This window comes from Onychomys torridus, chromosome 6, assembly GCF_903995425.1.
Source record: "Onychomys torridus chromosome 6, mOncTor1.1, whole genome shotgun sequence".
Lineage (NCBI taxonomy): Eukaryota > Metazoa > Chordata > Mammalia > Rodentia > Cricetidae > Onychomys > Onychomys torridus.
In genome coordinates this window covers 92,797,110-92,813,333 of record NC_050448.1, presented here as the reverse complement: position 1 = coordinate 92,813,333, position 16,224 = coordinate 92,797,110, and the positions used below count along the sequence as shown (strand labels likewise).

The following is a 16,224-nucleotide window of genomic DNA, read 5'->3' as shown; positions in this document are numbered from 1 at the left end:
GAAAAGTCTAAGAAAGAGGTCATTTATAAGGAAAACAGGTATTTGTGGGCAATGAGTCAGGCCCTAGGGAAAAAAGCAACTCTAGCTTTTCTAGCTGAAACCTTCTCAAAATTCTATGTATGTTCATTTCCCTGAGTTTCATCATGTATAAATAGATGGGAACTTTATTGTCCCTGGGGTACTTGCTGAAGACTACTGCCACAGTTATTAAGTACCAAATAAAATCCTGGTTATTCTTTTTCTGATGCTTCAGTTCTGTACAGTGTTCCAATTTTTCTTCCAGTCTCTCATGCTTGTTGAAATGACATGGTAGATTTGTGTGTGTTTCTTACAAGCGAAGGTTAATGCTACATGTTAATCAAAGGCCTTTTTACTCAAATCTGCAGATAGTTCCCACCCACAGCCTAGTGTAGAGGGAAAGAGCCAGGATCGCTACTGCAGGGTCATCTCCATCCCTCTGCCTAAGTTGAGCACCAAGATCACAACCTGTACAGATGAGATTCATGACCCACTGAGGTTGTGCCAGACCCTTCTCAGCATCTGTAATTAGATTATAAAATGATGAGCACATTCAAGAGACCCACAGCCAGACAAAACACAGACAGTGAGAGACCTTGGAACATTTAGCCCTAAATGAGAGGTCTCCATCAAATCTCTCCCTTCAGGGTTGGGGGAATCTTGATGAAGAGGAGGCAGAAAGAGTGTAAGAGCCAGAGGGGATGGAGGATGAAGGCCAAGGAAAGCAGGCCTTCTAGACACAAAAGGATCTGTGCATATATGAACTCACAAGACTGAGGCAGCATGTACAAGGCCTGCATGGGTCCGCACTTGATAGATAGAATCCTAGAGCTGAAAGGAATAGACAAATGTTCCCATCCTTAACCAAGAAGCTACCAGCAATTAATAACCACTTGCAAATGAAAATTTAGTTTTCTCCAAAGGAACCTCACTGGGGAAACAAATATCCTCCAGGATGATGGCCAACAGAAAACTCATTGTCATCAACCTCTTTGGAGGTTCCTTGTCTCATAATGTCATTTCAGAGATTTTTTTTCCATTTATTTTATTTTATTTGCATACTTTTTCTCTTTTCATCCTACAGGTCCTTTGTGAACAAGTGGGTCTCTGTATCTCTGTCTCCTGTGCCTTTTCTTGGGCTCTTATCCTTATGTTTGTTTGTTTTGTCTTATTCTGATGTGTTTGTTTTGTTCTGTTATATCATATCATTTGTATCACGCTCTTACTGTATCCCTTAGAAGCCTTTTTGTTTTCTAATGAAAGACTGAAAGAGACTAGATCAGATGGGAGGGGAGGAGGGGAGAAACTGGGAGGAGTAGAGGAAGAAGAAACTATAATCATGAAACATATGGAAAAAAACTCTACTTTCAATAAAAAGGGGAAAAAGGAAATTGCAAACCATGCCAAAAAAAAAAAAAAAAACCCTATACATTCAAATAAAGAAGCTTATAAAATTGAAAGGATGAAAGAAAGAATTTTATGGGATTGCATAAATGAGAGATACAATTAGAAATAAAAATAATTATAGAGAAAAAATACCTTAAATATTAATAGATGTAATAAAAAATAAGAACATAGGAAGCAAATGTAAGATAGCTCCTAAAATGGTGAGAGAGGATAAAAACATTGTTCCCTGGAAATACCTGGAGTGGATCTTCCAAGAATCATTCTGACATCATCAGCACTTAGAAAAGATTTCAGAAGGCCACAACAGAAAACCACAAAGACAAATACACAATAAAAGCTTAAGTATTCTATGAAGATACTTAAAAATTCAAAACCAAGGAATTTCAAATTACAGTTGTATAATAAAAGTTGGGTGAACTACAAGGAAATTTGACAAATCCATGCTAAAAATATTCTCTCAGTTATCAACAAGTTAAATAAACCATAAGTCAGTAGCATGAATCTCAATAGTATAACTGACAAATGTGAGCTATGCAAAGGATACATGGAAATTTACAGCTACAATTTAGAAAATATGTAATTTTCTGGGCAAAGAAGTAAACAGAGGATTCTTGAAGGACATTCAAATAGCCAAGAAATATATGAAAAAATGTTCAGCATATTTAATCATCAGAGAAACACATCAAATTGCAAGGAGATGCTATTTCATCCCAGTTAGATTGGCTATCATCAAGAAAAGAAACAATAACTATGGTTGCCAAGAATGTCAGGGAAAAAATATTAATACACTGTTGATATGAAAGTAATTTAGACCAACCAGTATAGAAGTCAGCACGACAGTTCCCAGAAAACATTACCACCAAACACTGTATTATCCTTTTATATAACTCTTGAGTAGAAAATGAAAAGAATATATATCAAAGATATGTGTGCATCCATGTTTATCGATGCAACATCTACAATAATCAGATTGTGGAGTTGGGTTAGTTACCCATAAATAGTGTGGTATACATATACAATGGAGTTTTATTCAACCATAAAGAAAAAATAATGAAATTTTGTTATTTGCAAGAGAAAAAAATGAATGGAACTGAAGATCATTCTGTGATGTAAAATAAGTCAAATTCTGAGAAATATCACATATTTTCTCTCAGATGCCAACTCTAGATTCAGAGAAAAACTACACACACACACACACACACACACACACATGCACGCACACTACAAAAGTAGCAAAGATAGAAATGACCATGTGGGGTAAGAAATAATCAAACTAAACTATGGGAGGCAGAACAGAAATAATAATTGAAGACAAAAAAGAAAGAATAATTCATATTTTCTCTCTCATACACAGAACCTAGATAAAATACACACATGCACACACACACATATACACACACAAACACACACACATATACACACACACACACACACACACACACACACACACACACACACACAATGGCAGGAAGCCAGAAAGGAGACATTTGGAGAGAGAAAAAGACAGTCAGGCACCAGAAAGAGAGGGAGCAGGAACAAGGGAGGTTAATATGGAAACAAATATCATCAGGGTACAATTGCATGTATGCATGAAAATATCATGATGAACCCCATTTTGCATAATTAATAAAGACTAGCAAAAATAAACTGCTGGAGACTTCTGGTTGAAGATGGCCAATTAGAAGCTACCTCCACGTGACAAGACAAAGATACTTAGGACTCTGTAAGATAGGTGCCAAGTTAAAGGAGGTAGATATGGGAGTGATGAGACAGCCAAAAACTGGGGTGAAACACAAGGGCAAAACAGAGAAAAGTAATAGAGAGCAATAGCTTCAGTAACGGCTCCCCAGTTTGTGGGTCCACAGAAGCATTATCCAACAAACGAGGTCAGCAGCCCTAGTGAAAGAAACCAACAGTCTAACACAGGAAATGTCGAACACAGTTCTTGTAAACCTAGACTCCAGAGGAGGTTCATTATGTCACACCTCACAGCTTGGAGGGATGTGTCCAGGCACCATCTTAACAGGCAATCTGTTGCCTACAGATGAGATCTCCCAGAGCTCTGACAGTCCAACTCAGGGACCTGAGGTTAAGTTATCACAGTACCATGGTACCAGATAGTTGCAGCAGGTCCTTGAGAGATGAGCAGCATCTAATACATTAGAAGTTCAGTTAGCCCAGAAACTTAGTAAAAGATAAGGGTTCAGTGTTGGAAGCCTCACCTTTAGTGGATCAAAACACATGCAATTCTCTGAGGATGACTTCAGGGCATTAAAATTGTAAGCCTTCAAGCTACAATCCATATAACCATGGAGTTTAGGTATAGAGTCAGGGACTCAGGGGAGGGATGGGTCTCCCTAGAGAGAGGAAATAGAATAGATAGTTATGGATGGGTGGGGTAAGGGGATTGTAATGAGAGAAACAAACAGAGAGGGAGGGAAGAGAGCAACAACATGGGGAATACAGGGAAGGACAGCTAAGTCTAAGAGCCATTTGAGGAGTCATATGGAAATCTAATGCAGTAGAAGTTCCATACATACATACATACATACATACATACATACATACATACATACACATATATGAAGGTGATTGAAATTAAATCACCAAATAACAGGGCCACAGAGCCCCAACTGGACATCTCTTGTCCCTAAATGAAGCTTCAAGTATTGGGAATGAGTTACGTCTAATCAAGTTTTTGGACAAAAGGGTCCCCTGGGAACCTCCAAATAACCCAGGCTATGGCCAAGGCTGTTGGTTGCTCTCCACAAACTAACAGTAAGGACCTTCTGCTGTAGGTCCTATACCCATTGAGCAGAGAGAAGTTAAGCTGGTGCCTACCTAGAGCCTTCACCCCTACTAACTAATGTGCATTAGTATATAAGGTACTTTGCATGGTACCAAAGAAGAAAGATAAACACCAACCCTACTATAAACCCTTCAGTCTACAAAGATGACCTTCCTGCAAGATGTGCTAGTGCAATGGTGGCACAAAGCTTGTGGGAGCAACCAACCAATAACTGATTTGACTTTAAGGCCCAAGAGATGGAACCCATACCCAACACTGCTTGGATGGCCAAGAACCTAAGACTAGATAACCTAGAGTCCTAGGGGGAAAACCAAATACTACTACTGTTTTGCTAAAGAAATGTAACAATGAAATTACTCTTAATGATATTCTGCTATACTCATAGACCAGTGCCTTGCTCAGCCACCATCAGAGAAGCTTCCTCCTACAATAAATGGGAACAAATATAGAGACCTACAGCCAGACAATGTACTGAAAATGGAACCAGGGTCCTAAATGAGGTATCTCCATCAAACCCCTTCCTTCAGAGCTTAGGAAACCCTATAGAAGAAGAGGCAGAATGATTGGCAGAGCCAAAGGAGAGAGGACACCAAGGAAACAAGACCTTCTAGACACACCGGGACTGATGAACATATAAACTCACAGAGGCTGTGGTAGCATGCACAAGGCCTACATGGGTCTATACCAGATGGTATCCCAATACTCAGAGGCTAAGTGGACACAAGTCCCCATCCCTAACCCAGAAGCTATCTCCAGTTGATAACCACTTCTAAATGAAAAATTAGGTCTCTCCACTGGAGTCTCACAGGGATACAAACCACTCCTAAAGGCAGGCATCCTGCCCAGCAACAGATGACCAATACAAAATGAACTCAATGGAATTTTTAGAGGTACCTTGTCTCAAGAGGCTTTGTCAGGGATCTCCTCACCTTACAGGTTCTTTGTGTATATATTATGTTTTGTAGTTTGTAGGGACCCAATATCCTCTTTTGTCTTCCAGAGGAACCAGTATACATGTGGCATTCACTCACACAAACATGCACATAAATGCACATAAATAAAAACAAATCTTATTTAAAAGAAAGAAAAGGTATAAGGATCAGAGCAGAAATTACAGAAATACAAACTTTTAAAAACACAAAGATGAAACAAAGCATTAGTTGTTGGGAAAGATTAACAAGAACAGAATCAATCATTAAAGTAACTCCCCCCCCCAAAGAAACAAATTAAAATAAAATTATAATATGTACCAATGAGATCCAAAGAATCATTAAGAAACTCTTGGAAAATCTATATTCCAAAATGATGGAAGATCAAGGAAAATGGATAAATTCACTTTGAGAATTTACCAAATTTCAAGTTCACTTCTCAGTTCACTTCCAAATACTTGTGGGTTATAAGATAACTGTTCATTAAAATAGTCCTAAATAAGCAATCATGGGAGTGTTGTGAAAATCAAGAATATAGGCAAATACTAAGTAGTGTTTTGTTCTCAGAGGGAGACAGACAGAGCAACTGACAGAAACTGGTTTGCTAGCAGCTTCATAATGCATTTTCCAGCTTCCAAAATACTAAGCTCTGATTTTAATTACTTCAAAGTAAAGTGGAACATTACTTAAAAGTGAATGCCAAAAGGAAAGTGTGGGAATCCCTTTCCAAGGAGAGAATAAGTTTGAGCAAAGGATAATTTATTGTTGAAATATGTTGCTCTTGCTGCTAGTATTGTTATTTTTAATGTATATATTTATTATTTCACAATTTTGTACATATATAATGTAATTTGATACTACCTCCCATTATTTTCTTTTTCCCCTCTCCTCCCACAAACCCTCATTTATTGCTAATAAACTCCCTCCTACTTACACATCTTAAGTAGGGTTGTCTGCATGGGTTGGTGTTATTTACCTGAGCAATGGCAACTGACCCATGGCTACACCAATGAGAACTATGGTTCTCCCTGTCCCAGTAATCATAAACTGCTCCTCCTCTGGGAGAGTGGAGCCTTATGATCCCATTCCCTATCTATTTTATGCTGATAAGGCCCAGTCTTGTGAAGGTCTTATGCTGGCAGCTACTGCTGTCATTAGTTCTTGGGTACAATAGCCATGCCATGTCCAGAAGACAGCATCTAGCATTTCAGAGCACTCTTTCCTATCCTATGACACTTACATTCTTTCCATCCCTCCCCCTTGATGTTCTCTGAGCTTGGAGGGGAGTAGTATAGATCCCACTTAGGGCTGAGCATTCAAAAATCACTTATTCTCTGCACTTGGGGACCAATTACTTGTTTTTGCATCAGCTATCACCCACTACAACAGAATCTTCTCTGTCCAAAGCTGAAAACAGCAGTAGACTACAGTTAGAACTGTAGGCTAAACATTTAGAAGGAAATATGACACCATATCCATTTAGAAGCTCTTGTTTTTGTTCAAAAGTTCAGAAGTAGGAAGAGGGCTTAAATGGAGTTGAATAGCTAGTTATTTAGTTGACTCAGTTATCAGCCATTCATACTCACAATTAATTTGCCCATCTGTTTTTCTAAAGATTAGGAAGCTAAAGATTCTATTTCATAGGTTCCCTTGAATTTGAGGAGCATGTCAGTGATCCACATTCTGTATGCATGGACTGGGCTCATCACTAGAAGATGAAAACTTATAAAATATGCAGGAGAAAGAAACTGATTTTATATTAGCAGGTGTAATGTTTGTTTTATGTGCTGATTTTGGGTAGGCTTTGGTACCATGACTTTTGCTCAAACACTAGTCTACAGGTGCTACGAAGATATTTCTCAGGTGTAAATAGCATGTGCTTTTTGTAAAGCTTGAGTACAGTAGATCGATCACTCTCTCCATATTCGTAGACCTCAGCCATCAGTTCAGCTCCTAGAGGCAAAGACTCATGTTCACTCTTGAAGAATTAATACTTTGTAAAGACTGATACCAAAATCAAGTGGTGACAAGACTCAGACTTGTCAGCTTCCAAAATGCTATAATCTCATGACTGATTCCTTAAAATAAATGTCTTGGTACATTATGAGAGGTAGCTAGATGGGCAGATAGATAGATAGATAGATAGATAGATAGATAGATAGACAGATAGATAGATAAGACAGATAATAAATAGGCAGCTGGTGAAAGAAATACTTCTCTGGGGAACACTAATTCAGCATTTGTGCTAGAGCTTTTGGTGTCTGTTCTATGTCAGAGATGCCAAACAGGTAGAAACAGATGTGGTATATCTTCTTAAAGATCTTAAGATATGTATAAACAGGATGTTTCTGGCTTCATGGTATCTGGGTAAGTATTCTTGCATGAGTACTGTGAAAATAATGTCAGTCTCATAGTTGTCAATATATGTCATTTCTGTTAAAATATCTTGAGTGAATGCATATGTGGCCTATAAGCATTAATAAAATATTTCCTGAAATCTGGTTCAGAGTGGTCTTGTACTATGAACTGTAACTTAATTGCTATAACTATTCTAGCTGAAATATTAGAATGATGTCCTCTCACATATGAAGTGTTAAAATCATAGCTATGCATGGTGACACCTCCCAGAACTTAAGAGCCTAATGCAGGATAATGGATTCAAGTTTGAGGGTAACCTGGGATATATAGTGAGTTTGAGGCTTTTGCGACTAGTCTGGGTTACATAGTGGCACTGCCTCCAAATGGAACATCTTTCCAAACCTCCTGATAATCTCCCATTTACTCCTCTAGATGAGTCTCCTATGTATCTCCAGGGGGTCCTTCTGTTTCAGTCGCCTCCTACTCCCTTTTTTTTTTTTTTTTTTTTTTTTTTTGGTTTTTTCGATACAAGGTTTCTCTGTGTAGCTTTGGGGCCTGTCCTGGACTAGCTCTGTAGACCATCCTGGCCTCGAACTCACAGAGATCTGCCTGCCTCTGCCTCTTGAGTACTGAGATGAAAGGTGTGTGCCACCATTGCCCAGCCCTCCCACTTCTTATAGTCACCAGAGTGTAGATGAAATTCTAAACAGTCTTAGTAAATAAGAAACACAGATCCAAATACAGAAGAAATAGCCAAAGAGATCAGAGCAATAGCCATGACTAGCTTTAGCTTACTACTACCAGCAGTAGCTTCCCCAGAGAGAGAGCTTCTTCCTGCCTGACTTGTCTTTTCATTGCCTTTCTGTTCTGCCTTCTCATTGGCTCTAAACCCAACCACATGACTTCCTCATCACTGCCTGTCTATATAGACCTCCAGGTCTCTATGGTTGGTACTGGGATTAAAGGTTCATGTTACCATGCTTGGCTGTGTCCTTGACCACACAGAGACTCTGCCTGCCATGTGATTGGATTACGGGCATGTGCTACCACCGCCTGACTCTGTTTATGGCTCACCTCTGATCTCCAGGCAACTTTATTTATTAACATGGAAATAAAGTCACATTTCAGTACAAATAAAATATCATCGTACCTGAGAGCTTTGTGCGGTCACCACTGTCCTCATCCACCCAAAGACTCAGCTTCCCACTTAACTGTGTTGCTTATGCTTTGCACAGAAATGCATAAATGACTGGATTTAATCAGCCAGGCCTGGTTGTTTAGGCCTGTAACCCGAGTACTTGGAAGGTGGAGGAAGAAAGAGCAGGAGTTCAAGGTCATCAGCCACTACATAGCAACTTTGAGGCCAGCCTGGACTATATAAAACCTTTTATCAAAAAATACATATAAATAAATAAGTACATAAATACATAAATAAATACATAAATAAACCATCTAAGAGCAGTCATGCTTTGGATCCCTTGCTTTTTTTCTCTCTGGTGATTTCTGATTGGGGCTAAGACTGGATTATTAAATAATCAAGTAAATTGGAAGATTTATTTATTTTTATTTTATGTGTATGGGTGTTTGGCCTGCATGTATATATGTCTGTGTATGTCTTTTGTGCCTGATACCCATGGAGGCCAGAAGAGGGAATCAGATTCCTTGGAGCTGGAAATGGTTATGAGCCATCATGTGGATGATGAGAATAAAACATAGGTCCTCTGGAAGAGCAACCATGCTCTTAAACCGCTGCTCTATCTCTCCATCTCAAATCAAGTGTTGTGGTTTGCGTGAGAATGGCCCCCACAGGATCATATACTTGAATGTTTGCTTCCCAGTTAGTGGAAGAATTGGGGGATGTCACCTTGTTGGAAGAGGTATGTCACTGCAGGTAGGCATTGAGATTTCAAAAGCCTACTCCAGACCCAGTCTGGTTTTCTCTCTTCCTCTTGCTTGTCGATCAGATGTAAGCTCTCAGCTACTGCTCCAGTGTCATGCCTGCCTACCTGCCTGTTGCCATGGTCCCCACCATAATGATAATGGTCTAATACTCTGAAACTATAAGCAAGCCCCAATTAAATGATTTCTTTTATAAGTTGCCTTGGTCATGGTCTTTCTTCACAGCAGTAGGACAATTACTAAGACAGCAAATAAATTTGAATTCAAGCAAACCTGTATTACATACTAAGCCTTAAAGATCTTAGAAAAGTTACTCAGCTTGTGCAAAACTCACTTTCCTCATGTAGTTTGAAATATAGCTCAAATGTGGCTACTATAAGAAAATGTCACTAGAATTAGCTATTTAAAATAACTACCATCATAACTGTTGCCACAAAAGCATTAAATAATTGTTAGCCATATAAATTATTATTGTTGCAGCATACTAATTATTCAGGCATTGGTAGAGATTAATGCCAGTGAAGAGAGATTTTTATAGCTCATTGATGTATCCTTAAAGTATGTGTGTGCGCATTAATCTGTATATGAAAATTATACCCATTCTTTAATCATGAGTGAAAACAAAATTTTACAGTGGGTATAATTGCTCATTATTAATTATCTCCATCATCTGCTGATTTAATAATTGCCTCTCACTTGAGGACAAAGAGTGTCATTAATTCTCATTTATTATGTTTGGTGAGTACTTTTATGCTCTCCCTCTCAAAATCACCCCCTAAAAGTAGACATCAAAATAATCCTGCTTATCCATAAAAGAAAAGGTATACGGAAAGAGTGATGATGGATGAGCTTTGATCAATAGAGGTTAGTTTGGGTGTGCAGTGTTTTAGGGGCACTGAGCCAGGCAATCTTTCATTGTATTACCTTTATTATTACCTTTAGTCATGTATTGTGCATGTCCTGGCACACAGGCATCACAGTATACATGTGCTGGTCAGAGGACAAATTGCACAAGTCAGTTCTTTCCTCCAACTAAGTGAATCTCAGGGACCCAGCTCAGGTTGTCAGACATGGCAATTACCCACTGAGCCCTTTCTCCCGGCTTCATCATTCTGCTGAAATGATACAGGCACAGCCCTCTCTAAATCTAAATGTAGATAAATAAGTAGTGATGACACTTGTTAGCTATGTGGTTTATTCATAAAAGTAAAGGCAAGATAGTCTTGGTCTCTTCACTGTCTCACACACCCTCACATAGCCATTACCCATGCTCTTAAGGGTTAAACTAAAGTATGAATCAACTTGACTACTGTACTTGTAATGCACCACTTTTCTTTACCTTTTGAGCCAGGTATTGTTAAGCGTGCACTAAAAAGTAACTTGTAGCTCACGCAGAGGATCTGAGTTCAATTCACAGCACCTACATCAGGGAGATCACTGTAACTGTAACTCAAGATCCAGGGGATCTGACCCATTTCAGGTCCTTAGAGGTACCTGTTCACACATGGCATATGCATACACATAAACACAAATGTTAACCAGTGTGTCCCAAAATCCTTGTTGACACACTGTGCCCTTCTATCATTTTATTCTAGCTTTCCTTCTGTTGTAGTTCACTGTTAAAACACATTCTCCACTGGGTGGGATGAGAGTCTACTTGATATATCTTTCAAAACATGCAACTTCTTAGGAGGAAGATACAAAGAGCAAGAATGGGGAAGCCCTTCTATTTACTATATAGTAAATAAAAATAATTGTAATTACATATTTAAATTCAACAAGTCATTTAGTAACCTTATTAGATAACACTTTGCAGATAACATAACTCATATTCAGGGATAGGAAATAATTTCCCCAAATTTGCATATGCAATACATACTGTGGCCTGGCCTCAGAGCTTAATAGAGCTGGTTCTAAATCTCACACTCAGGCTGTTCTCTAGCTGTCTTTAGTAAATCCATAGTACCACACAACCAATCCTTATAAACACAGCTTCAGGTTCTGAGGTGATCAAAACATAAAGTAATCTGAAGTATATAAAAACATGTCTGAGGGTCAGCAAGACAGCTCAGTGGGTAAAAGCATTTGCCACCAAGTCTTTTGCCCAGAGGCCGAGTCACACAAGTTGGCCTCTGGCCTCCACAAGTGTGTTGTATCACATATGCACAACCAACAAAACCAAAAACTTGATAAACAAATATAATGTTTCTAAATTAAAGCATGTATTTCAATGTAACTTGAATTCTAATTGGTCTTAATAATAAAAACCCAGAGTCAGATATGGTGGTAAATGCTGAAAGATCAGAGAAATAAAGCAGCCACAATCACCTCTTACCTCTCCAACTCCTCAGTCGAAAAAGGGGCTGAGCTCCTGTCTCCTCTCACCTTATGTTGCTGTCTCCACCTCCCTAGTACTGGGATTAAAGGCATGAGCTTCCACTGACTGACTGTGTTTCTGTTTTAGACTGGATCAATCTCATATAGCCCAGGGTGGCCTTGAACTCCTGATCTTCCTGCTTCCATCTCCCAAGTTCTGGGATTAAAGGTGTGTGCCACCTCACCTTGCCTCTATGGTTAACTAGTGGCTAGCTCCACACTCTGATCTCCAGGCAAGCTTTGTTTGTTAGAGCACAAACAAAATATGATGGCTATTCTTGGTTGTCAATTTGACTTATCTGGAATTAACTAAAACCCAAGCAGCTGAGTATAACTGTGAAGGGTTTTTCTTAATTAAATTATTTGAAGACCCACATTTAATCCAGATCTTTTGAGATGGGAAGGGCCACCTTTAATCTAGACCACACCTTCTTGTGGCAGCCTATATAAAGGATATGGAAGAAGGAAACTTTTGCTCCTTGCCTGCTAGCAAGTCTATTTCTTCACTGGCATTAAAGCCTACTTCTTCAGGATTCTGGTGCATACTGAAGATCAGCTGTGACATCCAACCTCCTGGACTGAACAACTATAGGAATCTTGGCCTTTCCATTGGAAGATAGCCAATGATGGACTAGCTGGACCACAGCCTGTACACCACTTTAATAAATCCCTTTTTATATGTATATAGATTCATTGTACCAGTTCTGTTCTTCTAGATAACCCTAATATGCCATACAAATATATAGATGCTCAGATGTTTCTAAGAGTGCATATAAAATGACCCTCCTATAGATTTCCATAATAGTGTTTAAGATAGATAATGTCTATTTATTTCAATTATGTTAAACATGCATTCTCTCTGAATATTTTTGCTCAATCAGTAAAACATCTCCAGTATTAATATATGCTGGCAATATGCCCATCATCTCTCAATGAAATTTGACAAGAAAGTGTGTGAAGAGCATTGTGCTAAATTCTAGAGACAAACTTGTGAGGCAAACAGGACATGAGCCCTGTCCTTAAAGAACATGCATCGTGGTAGAGAAGACTGATTACACTCACCAGCCTGAAAATGATTATGGCTGGAGCTCTAAATACAGTTGCATGACAGTGGAGAAATCACAGCTGTGGAAAGCTAAGATGGAATTAGAAGGGAAAATGCCAGCTCATTGTGTTCCAGGAGAAAGAAGAGCATTTTAGGTCGGAGAAAAGCAAAGGCGAAGGTCCAGTCATGGCAAGTGTGTAAACGCTGAAGAAACAGGAGTGTGTAAAGTAAAGCTGGACAGCATGTGGATCAGGCTAGTCTAGACATTGTTTCATTTTTGCCTTTATTTTGTTTACCTTAAAATCTCCAGAGCTTTTAAGGAGAAAAATTATATAATACATTCTGAATTTAAGAAATCAGATGTGTTCAGGGTGGTGTGGTGGGAGACTAGTTTGCTTTTCAGAGCAGCAAGCTCTGGCCACAGTGTGGACCAAGGATTAGAAAGGATCCAAAGAAAACAGAAGCAGTCAGAGCCCTTTTGTGGTCTCCTTGGGTAAGATGTCACAGTAGCTGAAACAGAGGTGGCGGGAATAGGAGGAGAGAGTATGTAAGAGATGCTTGCTAGGTCGTTAGGGTGCTGGATCACAGAAAAACAAGAAAGCAGGAGATAGAGTTAAGGCATACATTTCTAGGTGTAGTCTTGAGTACAAAATAGCCTTTCTGAATCGGGAAGAACAAAAAGACTTCTGGGGGCCAGGAGGCAGGACAAATGATTAGTTTCATAGGTTAGATGATGAAGAGAGGCTAATTGAGCAACTGGATTTAGGAGTCATTGTCTCTAAGGAAGGGAATAAGCAAGCTGTGGCTGATGGGGAAACTGAGTAAAGCTTAAACACTGTAGTTCCAGCATGATTTTGGGAAGTATTCAGTAAAGAAACAACTGGATGCCTGTGACTCTGGATAATATCAAACCCTAGATGTAATACTTTATCTCAAGCATACATAGTCATGATAATTTAAATTCACAAATCAGGCACAGTATCAAATTAATAACTAGGAATAATTATAGAAATATCCTATACTAACAGCTATGGGCTATAGTTATTCTCAAAATGTCTTATTCTATGGTCACCCTTCTTGTACTGATATGATATGGCACAAGATGAAATGAACTGAGGCCATTGATATAGACATTATGACACAGTGTGAGGCAGCTATGTAAGGGTCAGTTGAGCTGACTCAAATGATCCTACAACAACCAATCTGATAACCAGAAGGGATGCCAACAGGCTAGCAGGGCAGAAAACATGTACAATTATGGATACACCAGACAAAGGCTGGCTCACGTTCCAGGAGATCACAAGAATAAAACTCCAAATAAAGAGGGATGATCATAAACTATCAGATTGCTTTCCTAGTGTTCTCTCTGCTATTCAAATGGAGTAAAATGTGGGGAGAAAAAAATTCCCAAGGTTTCTCCACCACAGTAAAGAAAAGAAAATTCAGAGAGTTCAAAAAAAAAAAAAAAGAAAAAAATCATCAAACAATTTTGGCTCATGCCAGGTTTCTGACTACTCCCAAAGAACTTTGGGGAAAGTGGCTAGCTTAAGAAAGGTAGGCTTCTTTAAAAGAATCTCTATAGGTAAGAACTCTAAAAGTTCTAGGGCTGGTAAGGAATTAAAGCCCACCATGTCCTTGTTAACTGTGTATATTCTAGGCCCAGCCTGACAAGTTTCCTTTATCATCACACAGTGTCTCGGACTTGGGACATGATGATTCCGGAGATAGTTCATGAATTAACATAAACACCAATGTCCTCTGTTCACAGGAGGGGCTGGCTCAGCGTCCATACCTCTTGTTAAAGACACCAAGGTCCCTCCCGTGAGCCATTATCAATGATGTTCATGGCGGGGAGACATATGTCTCTCTGACTCCTCTACCCTCCCCTCCTACTAAGGTTTTACGGCTCCTGCACTTCAGATTTAATGATCCTTTCAATCTTTAATTAATTCACCTATTATTTTCACCTAATGTTTTCTTTGAACATACAATGGAACAACGTACATGAGACTCCGACAGTAAAATAACTAATAATATATAGTAACTAAATGCAAGCAGTAACTAGGAAGAGAAATAGCTAATGAAAGAACAGCAAATGTGGAGCAGTGATACTATGTGAAAGAGGATTTTTATTTACATTTATTTATTTACTTATGTATTTATTTAGGGGGGGTGGAAAAACTTATACAAGTTTCCTCCCTGATCCTACTACCACCAGCTCCCAGTGGAGCAGTTGTAATCTGGTGCTACAGAATTCATATATAACTGTCTGGTAAAATAAGTTAGTTAAACTTTTGATGTTCACTTGGGCTGGCAAGATGGCTTAGTATATAAGGGTGCTGGTAACACAATCTTTATAACCTGAATTTGATTCCTAGAAGCCAATTAAATGAGGAAGAAGAGAACTGACCGTACAAAGTTGTCTTGTGACTTCATGTATGCTGTGCCATGGGCATTTGCACAAACACACACACACACACACACACACACACACACACACACACACACAGTAACTACAAAGTTTTTGAAATTACATTTTTGAAAACTGGATGTGCCCAGTTAAAAAAAATAGACAAAAGTGTGAAGAAGGTCTAGCTAGGCCAGAAAAGAAAGTATTCATCTCACACCATAAGTGGAGTGAATAATGGCTTGAGTTTCTTTTGTACACATTTGAAGCTAAGGAAATTGTGATTGGATTTTCACAATATTCAAGTCTGTCTGACCATGTGACAAAGGACCTGGGAAGGCACCACCAATGAGAGTGATAACCTGGTGTCATCACTGCCAACATGATGAGAAAGGAAAAAGTTTCAGCTGGAGCCATCCCAAAATAACAGGCTCCTGATAGGCTGATCTGGTCCACTGAAGAGGCGACGGTGTCATACTGTGTTGGCAGATGCTGGCACTCACCTCTCCAGGGGAAGGACTACACACGGGGACCTCACGGCAGAGCAGGGGGAAGAAACCAGGAAACCAGGCAAACTCGGTGCAGTCCTACTTCACTGTCTGAACTGCAAGGTCATCTTCGGGAAGAACCCTTCCTGGTAAACACTCGTGTACAGTCAGTACAGAGAGCTCATCTGCCCACTTCCACTGACAATCTCAAGTGCCTGTGGTGTGGCAACCATGGTGAACGCCAAATCAGTTCTCTGTAAAGGAAGAAGATGCCGTTTAGGGATTAAAAAACCTTTTTGTGGGTCCAAACAACAGAAAGGGTTCTTGTGATTTTCTTCTTTTCTGTTTTTCTTTAGTCAGGAAACACCACCACATCCTGACAGCTGTGGGCTACAGTGGGGCTTTCAAAACTATCCTCTTTCTCTTCATTTGTTCCACCAACAAATACAGAGGTGAAAGGGGAGTAGAGGGAAGAAGAGGTAGAAAAA

The 16,224-nt window shown here is 39.2% G+C and overlaps 1 long non-coding RNA gene across 1 annotated transcript in view; it reads right to left on the bottom strand.

Annotated features, from left to right (window-relative positions):
* Nucleotides 1-15,759: 15,759 nt before the first annotated feature.
* The window catches only part of LOC118586404, a 69,021-nt gene continuing 68,556 nt past the window's right edge, over nt 15,760-16,224 (bottom strand). Inside the window, exon 4 of the long non-coding RNA XR_004945299.1 lies at nt 15,760-15,990. This is a non-coding gene — a long non-coding RNA (uncharacterized LOC118586404). The remainder of the gene's footprint in view (nt 15,991-16,224) is intronic.